This window comes from Cryptomeria japonica, chromosome 7, assembly GCF_030272615.1.
Source record: "Cryptomeria japonica chromosome 7, Sugi_1.0, whole genome shotgun sequence".
Taxonomy (NCBI): domain Eukaryota; kingdom Viridiplantae; phylum Streptophyta; class Pinopsida; order Cupressales; family Cupressaceae; genus Cryptomeria; species Cryptomeria japonica.
In genome coordinates, this window is record NC_081411.1 from 446,218,068 (window position 1) to 446,233,375 (window position 15,308).

Consider the following 15,308-nt stretch of genomic DNA (forward strand, 5'->3'; position numbering starts at 1 on the left):
CACCATTACTGGCAAGATAATCGGACCATATCAACCAGTGGAAGCTCATCTGGGATAACAAACCAGTCAGAAAGACCCAATCAAAGTGCCAAGGGGGGGTCACCATCGACAATCACCATTTTAGAGATTCTGTCAACCTCTCCATTGCCTTCCCTATAGATATGGCTAATCCAAAATTATTATATAATATATTATTAAATTATATAATATAATATTATTTTAAAATAATTTAAGTATAAAAATTGAATATCCGACCAATTTTCTAAGACAGTATAATTAGAATGTGACAACCCATGAGTTATTTTTAACCCATGGGCTGCACGATATTTTTGGAATCTCATATCCGGTTGGACACAATATCTGGTTATTGGACTCAAATTTGCTAAAAAATACATTAAAAGGTAGGATTTTTATTGTTTTCAATCATTTTCATTCAATTTTTGTATTTTTTTTAATGTTTATTTGTTTTCTCATTGAAAATATGGTTTTTTTCATGAAAACTAGGATTTTTTAAATCAAATACAAAATTGTTCAAATTTGTTAACTAAATTCAATTGTTTACATTCAATTAGGTTAAAAATGGGGGATAACAATGAAAACATTGATCAGCCACAACCGCAACAACCAAACCCTCCTTTGCCAAACCCCCCCTCAATTCAGGATTTAATTGCACAAAATTTGAACCAATTGAGGGGGATTGTAGATGTTTATCGTTTGATCCCTTGCCTAAACCCAATGTTTGATCCCCTCACGTCGATCATAAAGAGAATGGAAACCATCACTGAGGAGCACAATGTCGCTCTTTTGTGGCGAGATTCTATGAGGGAACAATATGCAGATGGATTGTCCTATAAGGAGATCAAGGATCTCGAGATATCCAAAGCCGCTATCCCCACATTGTTTGTGAATCCCCATACTAGTCAACCTGTAGACCCCCAAAAAATAAAACTTTCTATTAAATGGTGCACAAATGATGGTATTGTGAAAATTTTTTGGGATCGTTGGTGGATGGTTTTTGACAAACCACCCAACAACAATCTTGATGTCCCCTTCTACTTCATAAAAAAATTGTATGCTGAGTTTGTTTTAGGAAAAAATGTGAACTACTTTGACATCCCACCTTTCCAGGGTGTGGGTTTAGGTATGCCCCAAAATAGACCTGGGGCAGTTAGAGTAGTCCAAGGCCCATATGTCCCCCCTCCTCCTATTGATCCCCGACCTCCAGTGCATCATCCAGATATCATTTGTGAGGCAACATCAAAGACCATATCGGCTATTCACTCTTTGAGTAGCCTTTTGGTTTCTCAGGTTGGGTCAGTAGCTCAGCCTACTTTTGATGGCAGCGGTGCATCCAGTGGCACTGACACATCCTCCTCGGCTCCACACATTTCCATGCCCCATAGTTATGTCACGTGTGTGCACGTATGCTTGGGTCTAGTTGGACAACCTGTTGATCCTCTTGTGCACAATGAAGATTATGAGGTGCATGAGATGCACGATGCACCAAATGTTATGACATAGACTGGAGGATACCTTGGGGAGTCCTCGTATGCTAGAGGCGAGGAGGCACCTTCATCATACATTGATGATGTAGTGGCAAGATTTATATTTTCATAGTTCATTCTATATTTTAAATCAATATTTATAATCTAGATAATATTAAGTACTGATTTTTATTTACATGGTCTATTTTAACAGTTGATGACCAAAGAGGATTTGACACAAATTCAGGAGGGCACCTTGATGGCCATTTCATTTGGCCTTGATAGCTTGATGGTACATATATTATTGCACCTAGTTGTGTGTATTTTATTGTACATACATGCTCATCATTTATATTGGTATTAATTAGATTATGTAATAACTTGCATGTATATCTTATTTTACTCTTGTAGGGCACAAGCAACATGAGTGCGGGGCTGTGTGATTTAGGATCTGGTAGTGCAGTTGGAGACAAGGGAAAGGTAATTGAATGCAAATATGATTGAATGAATAGTTTAAATAACTTATAGTGATTATACACATCTAGACATAGATTGATAGTTTCATATACTTGTTATGTATATGTACAAAGAATTCTTGGCTTCACATCCTTATTGACTACACCTAGTATACCTGAAGATGAAGAAGAAGAAGAGATGCCTCGAGTACATGTGTGTTTATTTTATTTTGTGTTTAGTAGATACAATTTGTTATTATCAGTGACAATTATATGCTAACTTGTATCAATGTCATGTTTGTGAACATATTGTAAGGAAGTAAAGTAGCGGAAACAACTTCCTACACTAACCTTGAGAGGAGGGTAATGCAAAACTTTTTCAAATCATTACAACAGTTACAGAAAATAGAAATAGATATAATAGCAATCATACCACAACACAATGATTTACGTGGGGAAAACCCTTTTGGGAGAAAAACCCCACCCTCCAAAAGTAGCTCTATATTTTATTCAGCAATCAAAAACAGATTACAACATACTTGCAGAGCAAGCTCTTTGCAGGAGTACCACTAATCAGAGATTCAGAGGCAACTCAATAGCCATAGGACTCTTACACACAACCTCTATCTCACACACCTCATAAATAGGAGATACAATACAGGAAACCGTCAAACGGTATTACAAAACCATGGGCTAAAACCACCCAATAAGGTGTAGCCGACCTTATCTCCCTTCTAGATGCTTTATGACATGTTAAAGCACACATCAACATGTGTCGCTCCCCTTTACAGCTCATTTATGTATCCGATACAAATTATTTTTCCTATTTCAGGAGTACAAACTTCTGGAGGCCATAACTTGAGAACCGGGTGTCCGATTGACGAATCGTTTGAAGCGTCGGAAAGCTCGCGAAGTGCTCTATCACCTTGTAACCCACTTCACCAGTTACGGCCACTTTTCAGGGCATTTCGGAGCCTCTAAAGTCCCCAAAATTAAGTTTAAACATTTTATTGCACCCCTCCAAGACGAAAACTTTAATATCTTCAAAACTAGCTGTGACCTTGCGATGCAACTTTACCGGAATGCTTATCTAGCCAACCAGAAGCTTCAGGGAGAGTTTCGCACCATTTCGTGCTCAAATGAAAACTTACTATAAATAGTAACCTCACATAAATGCAAGGTTGAGACACCATTTTTCCCAACAAATCTCCCACTTGTTGAACACCTTGCAAGAGCAGAAGGGAATGTCAACACAATGAATCAATTGCTAGGGGCCATAAGGCCCATAGACTCTGAACACCATCTGAACTTCTCTGTGCTCACAGCCTTAGTTAAAGCATTTGCAACATTCATCAAAGTTTCCACCTTAACCAGCTTCACCCTACCATCTTCGACCATATCTCTAACAAAATGATACTGAACATCAATATGTTTGGTCCGGGCATGAAATGTCGGGTTCTTAGCTAGGCTAATTGCACTCTAACTATCACAGTAAACTGTCACTGTACCTTGTTTTATTCCAATATCCAAACACAGTCTCTTAAGCCAAATGGCCTATTTACAAGCATGAGTAGCTGCCATATACTCTGCTTCAGTAGTGGATAAAGCAACCACAGCCTGTCGCTTACTCATCCAACTAATTGCACCACCAAACAAAGTAAACACATAAGCACTGGTGGATCTTCTGCTATCAATATCACCTGCCCAATCTGAATCCACATAACCATGGATATCAAGGGAAGTCATGTCTCCAACTGAATTACCATGATAACACAAAGAATACTCTGAAGTACCCTTCAAATATCTGAAGACTCTTTTGACTGCATCCCAATGAACTCTACCAGGATTAGACATATATCTAGAAAGTACTCCCACTGCTTGGGCAATATCTGGTCTAGTACAGACCATAGAATACATCAAGCTTCCAACCGCACTCTGGTAAGGCACTCTACTCATGTCTTCCATCTCCAATGGGGATGTAGGACAATCTGAAATAGATAGTTTCATTCCAACTATAAAAGGAACACTCAATGGTCTACAATTCTGCATGTTGAACCTCTGTAACACTGAATTCACATACTTACTCTGGCCTAGCCATAGCTTTCTGTTCACCCTATCTCTTCTAATTTCCATCCCAAGAATGTGCTTTGCTGCACCAAGATCTTTCATTTCAAATTTAGCAGCGAGCTGAGACTTCAGTTCTGAAATCATACCTTTCCCTTTACCAATGAATAACATATCATCAACATACAATGCAATGAATAAGAAATGATCACCATAAGATTTATAATAAACACAGTGATCTGATTTAGAACGTTCAAATCCCAAACTCAACACATATGTATCAAATTTCTGGTACCACATCCTAGGACTTTGTTTGAGGCCATACAAAGATTTCTTCAATTTACAGACCAAATTACTTTTGCCTTTCACCACATAGTGCTCCGGCTGTGTCATATAAATATCTTCCTCCAAATCACCATGAAGGAAAGCAGTTTTCACATCCATTTTCTCAACCTCTAAATCATAAGCAGTAGCAATAGAAAGCAAAAATCTAATGGATGTCATTTTTGCAACAGGAGAAAATATCTCACCGTAATCAACACCCTCAACCTGAGAGTAGCCTTTTGCAACCAACCTTGCTTTATACTTCTCAATGCTTCCATCTGAACCAATCTTTTTCTTGAACACCCATTTACAACCAACAGGTTTTCATCCTTCAGGCAATGGTACAAGATCCCATGTATCATTCTTTTTCAAAGCTGCCATTTCTTCCTCCATAGCAATCTTCCAGGATTCTGCGTCATTCATACCTAATGCCTCTTCTATAGATTTCGGTTCATCCACACTAGTATTCAGAGCAAAAATACATCTCCAATCATCAGGTGAATACCTTTCAGGTGGTTGTCTATGTCTTGTAGACCTTCGAACAAGCTGAGTTGGAGGTTCTTCCTCCTCTTCTGAAGATTCAGAGCTAGACGAGCTCTCCTCAAATTCTTGCCTATCTAGGGGTCTCAATTCAACTCTTTCAGGTGTAGAAGGAAGTTGAATCACATCTTCTTTTTTAGTTTGTTCTGGCTGCAATGTAACAGAAGGAGACTTAATTTCTCTAAAAATAACACTTCTACTGTGAATTACCTTTTGTGCAACAGGGTCCCAAAGCTTGTATCCTTTCACACCATAACTATACCCGATGAAGATACATTTCACAGCCTTGTTCTCCAACTTTGTTCGCTTCTCCTTTGGCACATGTGCATATGCCTCGCAACCAAAAACTCTAAGATGTCTCAATGAAGGCTTGTGACCTGACCATGCTTCCATAGGCGTTTTATCAACAAGAGCTGATGTAGGAGACCTGTTAATCAGGTAGCAAGCAGTGGCAACAGCTTCAGCCCAAAACTTTTGTTCGAGACCAGCACCACTCAACATACTCCTAGCCTTCTCCATCAGTGTCCTGTTCATTCTTTCTGCAACTCCATTCTGCTATGGAGAATACGGAGTTGTCTTCTGCCTGTTAATTCCACAGTCTTTACAAAATCTATCAAAATCATTAGAGCAAAACTCACCGCCATTATCAGTTCTCAAACATTTTATTTTCTTTCCAGTCTGCAACTCAACCATTGCTTTAAATTCTTTAAAACGACTAAAAACTTCAGATTTACTCTTTAGAAAATATACCCATGTCCTTCTACTAAAATCATCAATAAATGAAACATAATATGTGGATTTTCCAATCGAAGAGACATCTACTGGACCAAACACATCAGAATGGATAAGATCCAAAACACCACAAGTTTTATGAGAACTCGAGTAAAACTGAACGCGGTTTTGTTTTCCATAAATGCAATGCTCACAGAAATCAAAGTCAAGATTACAGTCATTCAAACCTTCAACAAGGTTTTTATTTTTCAAGGTCCTTAGACCCTTTTCTCCAATGTGGCCAAGTCTCTGGTGCCATAACATAGTCTTCTCTGCAGGTAACTTTGCTTCAGACGAAAGAGCACCCTTAGGTACCCAAAAACTATTTCCATCTGCTGAAGGTGAAACCTTCAAATCTTCCAGTGAAGTATCCGCAGATTTACTTTTTACAGAAGTGCTATTACACTCAATAGTGTATGCTTCAAGCTTATACAAAGTGCCAATCCTGACACCTCTAGCAACTACCATAGCACCCTTAATCATCTTACATCCTGCTTCAGAAAAGACTACCTGCACACCTGCATCTATCAGTTTGCTCACAGATAACAGGTTTCATTTTAATCCAGGGATATGCAACACACCATTAATCATTTTTATTCTACCATCAGAAAACCTGATTCTAACTTTACCTCGACCAACAATGTCTAGAGGTGAATCATCACCCAAGTACACCTTACCTCCATTAAATCCTTCATATTCAGAAAACCAATCTCTATTGGAAGTCATATGAAAAGATGCACTTGAGTCAATCAGCCAGGCATCATTACCTGCATGAGTCGCCAAAGCCGCAATAAATGCATTGCCATCTTCCTTGTCGGACTCAGAATCAGAATCGAACTTTTTCTTTTTCTTCTTATTCTTTTCTTCTTTGCAGTCCTTACGGATGTGACCCGGTTTACCGCAATTCCAACAAATGACTTTGGACTTTCCAGGGGATTTCGATCTCCCTTTGGATTTGGACTTGCCGCGCTTCTCATTCTTCTTGCCTTTCTCTTTAGGTCTTCCATGAACGGTTAGGGCTTCCTTTGAACTGATGGATACCTTCCTTCGCATCTCTTCACCGAGTAGGGCACTCACCACGTCTTCAGATTTCAAAACAACAGAAGTACTACCAATAGCCATAACAAGAGAATCCCACGAATTAGGCAAAGAACAAAGCAAGATCTGACATTTCTCCTCCTCGTCCATCTTAACACCGACGGATACTAATTGAGCCACCAACATATTGAATGCTTCCAGGTGGTCTGCAATTCATCCACCCTCTTCCATCTTCAAGGAATACAATTTCTTTCTTAAGAAAATTTGATTTAATAAAGATTTCACTTGATACATCTCACCAAGCTTAGTCCATAGCTTCTTTGCAGAGTTTTCTTCATGGACATTGATTAGAACAGAGTCTGCCAGGCACAGTCTGATTAGACCCTTGGCTTTTCGGTCCATAACATCATACTGAGCTACCGCAGTAGGATCTGAGGGCCTTTGGACATTCGCATCAACAGCATCCCAAAGATCTCGATCTATTAGCAGATCTTCCATCTTCAGCTTCCACATCTCAAAATTACTTCCATTAAATTTCTCCACCTCTATTCTCCCTAACGAACTCGCCATCTAAATATTCCTGCAACAAGATCAAAAAGTGTCTTCTGCACAAGCTCCCACTCAAATCTAAATTAGTTCAAAAAACCCAACTGCCCACAATTGAAACCAAAGGTGATCTGGCTCTGATACCACTTGTAAGGAAGTAAAGTAGCGGAAACAACTTCCTACACTAACCTTGAGAGGAGGGTAATGTAAAACTTTTTCAGATCGTTACAACAGTTACAGAAAATAGAAATAGATATAATAGCAATCATACCACAACACAATGATTTACGTGGGGAAAACCCTTTCGGGAGAAAAACCCCACCCTCCAAAAGCAGCTCAATATTTTATTCAGCAATCAAAAACAAATTACAACATACTTGCAGAGCAAGCTCTTCGCAGGAGTACCACTAATCAGAGATTCAGAGGCAACTCAATAGCCATAGGACTCTTACACACAACCTCTATCTCACACACCTCATAAATAGGAGATACAATACAGGAAACCGTCAAACGGTATTACAAAACTATGGGCTAAAACCACCCAATAAGGTGTAGCCGACCTTATCTCCCTTCTAGATGCCTTATGACATGTTAAAGCACACATCAACATGTGTCGCTCCCCTTTACAACTCATTTATGTATCCGATACAAATTATTTTTCCTATTTCAGGAGTACAAACTTCCGGAGGCCATAACTTGAGAACCGGGTGTCCGATTGACAAACCGTTTGAAGCACCGGAAAGCTCACGAAGTGCTCTATCACCTCGTAACCCGCTTCACCGGTTACGGCCACTTTTCAAGGCATTTCGGAGCCTCTAAAGTCTCCAAAATTAAGTTTAAACATTTTATTGCACCCCTCCAAGACGAAAACTTTAATATCTTCAAAACTAGTTGTGACCTTGCGACGCAACTTTACCGGAATGCTTATCTAGCCAACCAGAAGCTTCAGGGAGAGTTTCGCACCATTTCGTGCTCAAATGAAAACTTACTATAAATAGTAACCTCACATAAATGCAAGGTTGAGACACCATTTTTCCCAACACATATGTAGGTTGTGTATGAAAATATTGAAAACATACCTCCTCTACCAAAGACATACACCAAGAGTCCTGCAAAGCCGAAGAGAAAATGTGGAGATGAGGTAAACAACAATAGTTCAATTATAGTTCATTTTTATGTTAACTTTTCGAATGTGAGTTATATAATATAACTAATCTTAATTGTGGTTTGTTTTTTCTTGTGCAGGATCCTTCAGAGCCGAGCAGTGTGGTGAAGAGGATCGATTTTGATGATCCATCAATAACTTAGGATGTTATAGATAGTTTTGGGATGCTCACATGTCTAGTTGGCATGTACATTTTGTATATGGACATACATTCACGTATATAGACATACATTTTGTTTGAGTTGGCGTCTATGCCATATTTGTGTATAGACATACACTTGTAATCATTTGGCATTTTCATATATACAAAAGTTGATATTTGATCATGTAGTACCCCTGCCCTAATTAGATTCTAATCTTAGTTTGGCCTTGGTTAGTTTACCATGTTATGATGTTGTAGTCGGATGTTATGATTATTGTGCATACCTATTAATGTAGTTTTCGCATCAATTCTTATGTCAGTTTATTTGCTCTCCTGATTCGTGTTATTAATCTCGGGCTAACACTTTCATTATATATATATATATATATATATATATATATATATATATATATGCATGTATGACTCTTGGTTGCAGGAGATTGCAGGTACAGTACCGGCATAGGTACGAGGTTCGTCTCCACCTGGATTCGCAGGTTTGAGTATCCTCTTTGGTCCTTAAAAATTGGTTTAGGTGGTCGTAAGACCCTTGTTTGACCCTAGTCGTGCTCAAGTGAGTGTTGTCACTCGTCTGTCAGTATCCTATTTGGTTGGGTATGTAGGTCGTCTATTTATTTGGCTTTCTTGGGTTGCGTATTTCGTGGGTGGTTAAAATTGAGTATTTAATCCTCAGTATTTAATTTGATTTAATGTGTGTTTACGCATTAGTGTTTTAGGGACTAAATTAAATAGGTTCCCTTTTATGCAACTAATCGTTAATTAGAATTTCTCAATTCAAGTTGGTAGCAAGTTCGATTAAATGGTTAATTTTAAATGATAAATTTATTCAATTTATGCTTTTGGAAAGGAAAGATTTAAATTTATTTGAAATAGAATTAATTTAATCTCTTTGGCATTTTGGAAATAGAAAGGTTGATTTCAATTATTTAAGAAAATCAATTTTAATTAGAAAAGCGAGTTTAATATATATATTATATAGTTTGAAATAATGATTTTTAGATTTTTATTTTAAATGAAAATATTTTAAATCCAAAAATGAATTTTTTGTCAAACTTTTCTCATTTAACCTAGGTTTTGGAAAAATATTGGGAGGATTATTTTGGAGAGTATTTGGAGAAAAAATATTTGTGGGAATGAAAATTTGGGGATTTTGCAAAAGGAAGGATTTCTTGAGCTTGCGGGTTGGGCTCTTCATCAAAATCTCTTCCAGGATTGCTGAATCAGGTATGTCTCTAGTTTATTTCGTTGGCTTCTTTGTTTAAAAGAAATTGTTTTGGATTTTGTAGAAATCTATTGGTGAAGATTAAAAATCTCATCTTTTTGGGGAAAATGAAAGAGTTGTAATTATATCTCCAATCCAAACCCTCTTTGTCTTCTTTTCCATCTCAAGTTTAGATTTTGGTTGTTCAGGTTGTTTTAAAATCAAAATTTGGGGGTTGGCTATTTACAATAAGATTTCTTTTAAATCCCAAACATATGGTATTAAAATTCAGTTTTAAATGAGATTTTTGTTGTGCTTGGTAGATTGGAGGTGGAAGAATGATTGAAATTCTACCAGTCTAAATATTTGGGGCTTTCTGGAGTTTCTTTTTAAGAATATATATGTGTAAACCTCTTTTTAAATTTTGGAAAAATGTTCCTAGAGGTTGTTCTCAGAAAATTTTTCTGAGTATTGTCTTTTTATAAATATAAATAAATAAAAGATATTTTTTTTGCTAGGTTTGTGTATACCTAGGGATTGGGTATTGTATTTATTAGTTTTAATAAATTTAAAAAAATATAGATGTTTTAAACAACGTTTTTTTTAGGGGCTTTGGCGGGGGAGAGCCATGGTCTCGACCCATGGCTGGGGAGAGCCATGGCATGGAGACCGTGTCATGGTCCCCACAGCCCCTTCCCAAAGGAAGAGGGGACCACGTGGTGGGGCCCGTGGGTTTCCCAAGGGGGGGCTTTAAAAATTATAAAGTTTCTTTTTTTTATTTGTTAAAAAATAAAGATTTTTTTTGGTTAATAAATTTTATTTTATTAAAAAGCTTTAAAATAGTTTTTATTTATTTTTTATTATTAATTATTATTTAATATATATTTTATTAATTGGGATTAATATATATATATATATATATATATATATATATATATATATATATATATATATATATATATATATATATTAATACTTAATTTGTAAATTTTTTTTTTTTTTTTAAAGCAAGGTGGCAATGCCACTTGATATATTTTATTAATAATAAATAATTTTTACAATATATTTAAAAACTGGTTCAAACTAAGCTCCCAGAGAAAAGAACCAGCAAGAAAAACTCTAGTCATTGCTCATCAACATGATTATAGAAGAGAAGTAGTGAAGAATCCTCTAGCTGGAGCTAGTTACAAAATAGAGATCAGCAAAGGAGCATGCAGGCTCATTTACACATAGGAGCATGCAAGGTCATTTTACAGAATAGGAGCATGCAAGCCTATTTACAAAATAAGTTCGTGGGATATCTTGAAGGCTCTGCAACAAAGAACTCTACAATCCAAATTGACATGCCCCTACACCAAAAAACAACTGCAACCAAAATATATATATACTACAGAACGCAAAGAATTTATAAGAAACGCAAGGTTCCAAAACATGACTGACACCAACAACATGAGATCTACGGTCCGCCATTATAGACAAATGCCAAAGGAGAAGAGGTGAATGTGGAAATTCTAGAGAGAAATGAAGCCCAAAATTTTTATGTCGTAAATGAAAAGAAAGAGGAGATATATCATAAAAAACTGACAAACCAAAAGAAGCGGCGTACAAAGATAATCATGAAAACAACGCTACGTCAGACTTTAAATGACATATGAAGGACGGATTCCCAATGTGAAAATAAATATCTCTAGATTTCCCACCAGAAGAGAGTACCAAACACACGAACAACATCAATAACAACCAACTCATCATTAATGAATGCCAAGTGATGATCAAGTAAAGCAAAGTACCTCAAATCAAAACCAAATGGAATTATGAAAAGAAATGCCTCACCAAGAGAAGAGAATATCAACTCGTATAAATGAGAAATCATATAATAAGAAAGATTAAATCCTCAACTCTCTACAGGCTATAATTAATAGGTTTGGGAAGCTCATCAAATCATCCCCCAATTGAGAGGAATCGATAACAGTTTTGTCGCAACCCATATTAGCGAGGCAATCAACCAATGCATTACCTTCATGATAAACATGTGAGATGATGAGGTGCTCAAACGTATCAAGAAGAGTCCATATTTGTTCAATAATATACCGGAAATGCCAATTATCAGCTTTTCTTGCCTTGCAAGCATTAATGACAATAGCTGAATCACCTTCAATATGAAGGTATTTGAAATTCAAATCCTTAGCCATAACAAGACCTTCTAAAAGAGCACAAGCCTCGGCCATATTATTTGTGCTAGGAGAAATTGGCATAGCTTTTAATGCTAATAAATAACCCAGATGATCATGGAAAACTATCCCTATTCCTGAATCACCAGGATTTCCACGAGAGGATCCATCAAAAATCAATTTACAAAAAGGGGCATTAGGAGGATGTCATTTTATGGAATTTTTGTCTACAGGTGTTTTCTGAATGCTTGGAAAGGCGCGTGATACAGGAATAATGATACTTTTCCAAGAAGAGATCATAAAATTGTCCCAAGAAGAGAACTTTGAATTCATGTTAAAATATTTCTGGACATGAGCTTTAACTTGCTCAATAATACTTCTTTCCAAAATTCCAAGAACAACTGATAAATCCGATGAGTCACATCTAAAAATGCGCTTGTTTCTTTCCCACCAAATGGCCCATATGACTGAAGAGGGAATTATAAACCACAAACAAGCAAATAGAGAAGATGAATACAAAATTGGCCAAGACTAAAACATGTCCCATAAAGATAGAGGTAAAGGGAATGAAAAAGATAACTTTTGGAGGACAAAATGCCAACAACTACTCGCAAAATCACAATGAAGAAAAAGATGATTGACATCTTCAAGAGCTTTACCACATAAGACACAAGAAAAGGAGGCTGCAATATTAAATTTGACTAAATGATCACTAGTCAAAATTCTATTTTGCAGTGCGAGCCAGGAAAAAACACCAGCTTTAGGTAATACCGAATTATTCCAATAGAACAAAAAGGCACGATGAGGAGCATTTTGATTGGCCATTTGTTGAACAACAAAATATCCTTCTTTAACAGAGTAGTTTCCCGATTTAGAAGGGCACCAAATAAGTTGATCTTTGATATTAGAAAGGAAAGCCACTCGGTCTTGTAAAATAGATTTAAAATTTTGAATTTCCTGCAAGGACAATGGCAGAGTAGAGGGATCCTTCCATGAGACCTTGTGAGAAAATAGATCAACACTATCTACATAATCAACCAATCTAACTCCCCATGATTGAGAAAGAACAACTAAAACAGAAGCAAGAGAATCGTGTTGCGAAAAAGGGGGAAAGCCATTCCAGGAGTCTTTCCAAAAAAGAATATCCTCCCTCGAATGGACCTACCAGGAGAGAAAATTAGAGACCACTTCCCTACATGAGATCATAAAGTTCCAAATAGCAGACCCCTGTGGAGGATTAGAAATTGTGAAGATCCTAGCAGGATTCTGGGAATCCAAATACTTAGCCTGCATAATTTGGCACCACAAAGATTGGGGCTTAATATACATAGACCAAACTAGTTTGCCCCCAAAAGCCCTATTTCTTTTAGATAAGTCATGAATCCTGGCACCACCAACTTGCTTGGAAAGAGACATCTTGGTCAAAGAAATCAATGGAATCTTTTTATCTTCTGTCATGTTGTTTTTACAAAGAAAAGATCGAATAATCTTTTCAATTTGGGAGATGACTGATCTGGGAGCTTGAAGAACTAAGATATAGTAATTGGGAATGGCAGATAGGACCGTTCTAATGAGAAGTATCCTACCTGAAAGAGACAACCACCTAGCCTTCCAAGCAAAAATATGAGATTTAAGTCTCTCAATAACTGAATTCCAAATAGAAGACTTAGCAGATCCCATAAAGAAAGGAATCCCCAAATAGGTAGAAGGAAGAGAGTCTACTGGGAAACCTAAGATATTCACAAGTCTATCAGCCACCAACTGAGGAGTATTAAAAATAAAGATCTTGGATTTATGGGGGCTAATCTGTTGGCTAGATCTAGCAGTATAAGTATCCAGAATAAATTTAATATGAGTAGCCTCTTGAATAGAAGAAGACCCAAATAAAAGTGTATCATCGACAAAAAGGTTATGAGTGATTGACATATCAGAGTTAGGAATCAATACCCCTTGCCAAAAGCCCAGATCCCTTTGCTTAATAACCAATCGACTAAAAGCTTCTACCATAATGATGAATAAGAAAGGAGATAAAGGATCTCCTTGTCTAACACCCTGGGTTGAAGAAAAGTATCCAGAGGGAGCTCCATTAATGATGACAGAAAATGAAGCAGTAGAAATACAACTCTTGATCCATTTACACCAGCTTTCAGAGAAACCAAATTTTCTCAAAACCTTGAGCAAAAAAGACCAACAAACTTTATCATAAGCCTTCATCATATCAAGTTTGACCACAAAAGCTAGGATATTGGACGGATTTATGGAATGTAAAGTTTTATGAGCAAAAATTGCTCCCTCATGAGTTTCTTGACCCGGAACAAAACCTCCTTGTTGAGGAGAGATGATATGAGGAAGGAGAATATTAAGTCTTAAATAAATAGCTTTGGTGAAGATTTTGTAAATAGAGTTGCACAAAGAAATGGGTCTAAATTCAGCAAAAGTTTGGGGATTCTTAGATTTCGGGATAAGGGCAATATAAGTGATGTTAAAATTTTGAAGGATATACCCACCCCTCCTAGACTCTTCTAAAGCCATTAATAATTCAAAACCAATAAAATCCCAACATTTCTGAAAGAACAAGATAGTAAACCCATCAGGACCTAGAGCTTTGTCAGGGGCCATGGAAAAAATAACAGAATGAAGCTCATCTAAAGAAAAAGGCCTCATAAGAAAGTCATTATCCTCATGGGAAACAAGGGAGGGGATAGAATCTAAAATCAAATCCACATGATGATCCATGGAGGAAGAAGAAAAAGAAGGAGATAACAATTCCTTAAAAAAAGACACACCATCCTCTCTAATCTGTTGATCTGAATTAAGGACATAACCAAACTTAGAATCCTTAATACTAAAAATTGTAGAAGTAGCTCTTTTAAGCTTGGCTTCTTCTTGAAAGAAGGTAGTATTCCTGTCACCTTCTTTAAGCCAAACCTCACGAGACTTTTGCTACCAATATATTTCAACCCGGGAGCAAATGATCTCCCAGTAAGCTTGCAATTTCTTTTGAGCATCATTAGTGGAGGAATTAGTGCCATGTCTAATAATCTCCTCATTAACAACCTTCAAATCATTGGCAACTACCTCTTTTTCATGAAAAATATTCTTAAATACCAATTTATTCCAAGCCATAATTTGAGATTTCACAAATTTCAGTTTGGAATAAAACTGGAACATCTTAGTACCTTTACAAAATGAAGCACTTATCCACCATTGCTTTAATAAAGAAAGAAAATGAGGATGAGTGAACCACATTTTCTCATACTTAAAAGAAGGTCTAACAGAGGGAACATGATCCAATTTATCAAAATTGAGAAAAATTGGGAAATGGTCAGAATCTGAGGAGGTAAGAATCTCAGAAGAAAAGGAAAAGTTGCTCAAATGTAGGTTTAGGG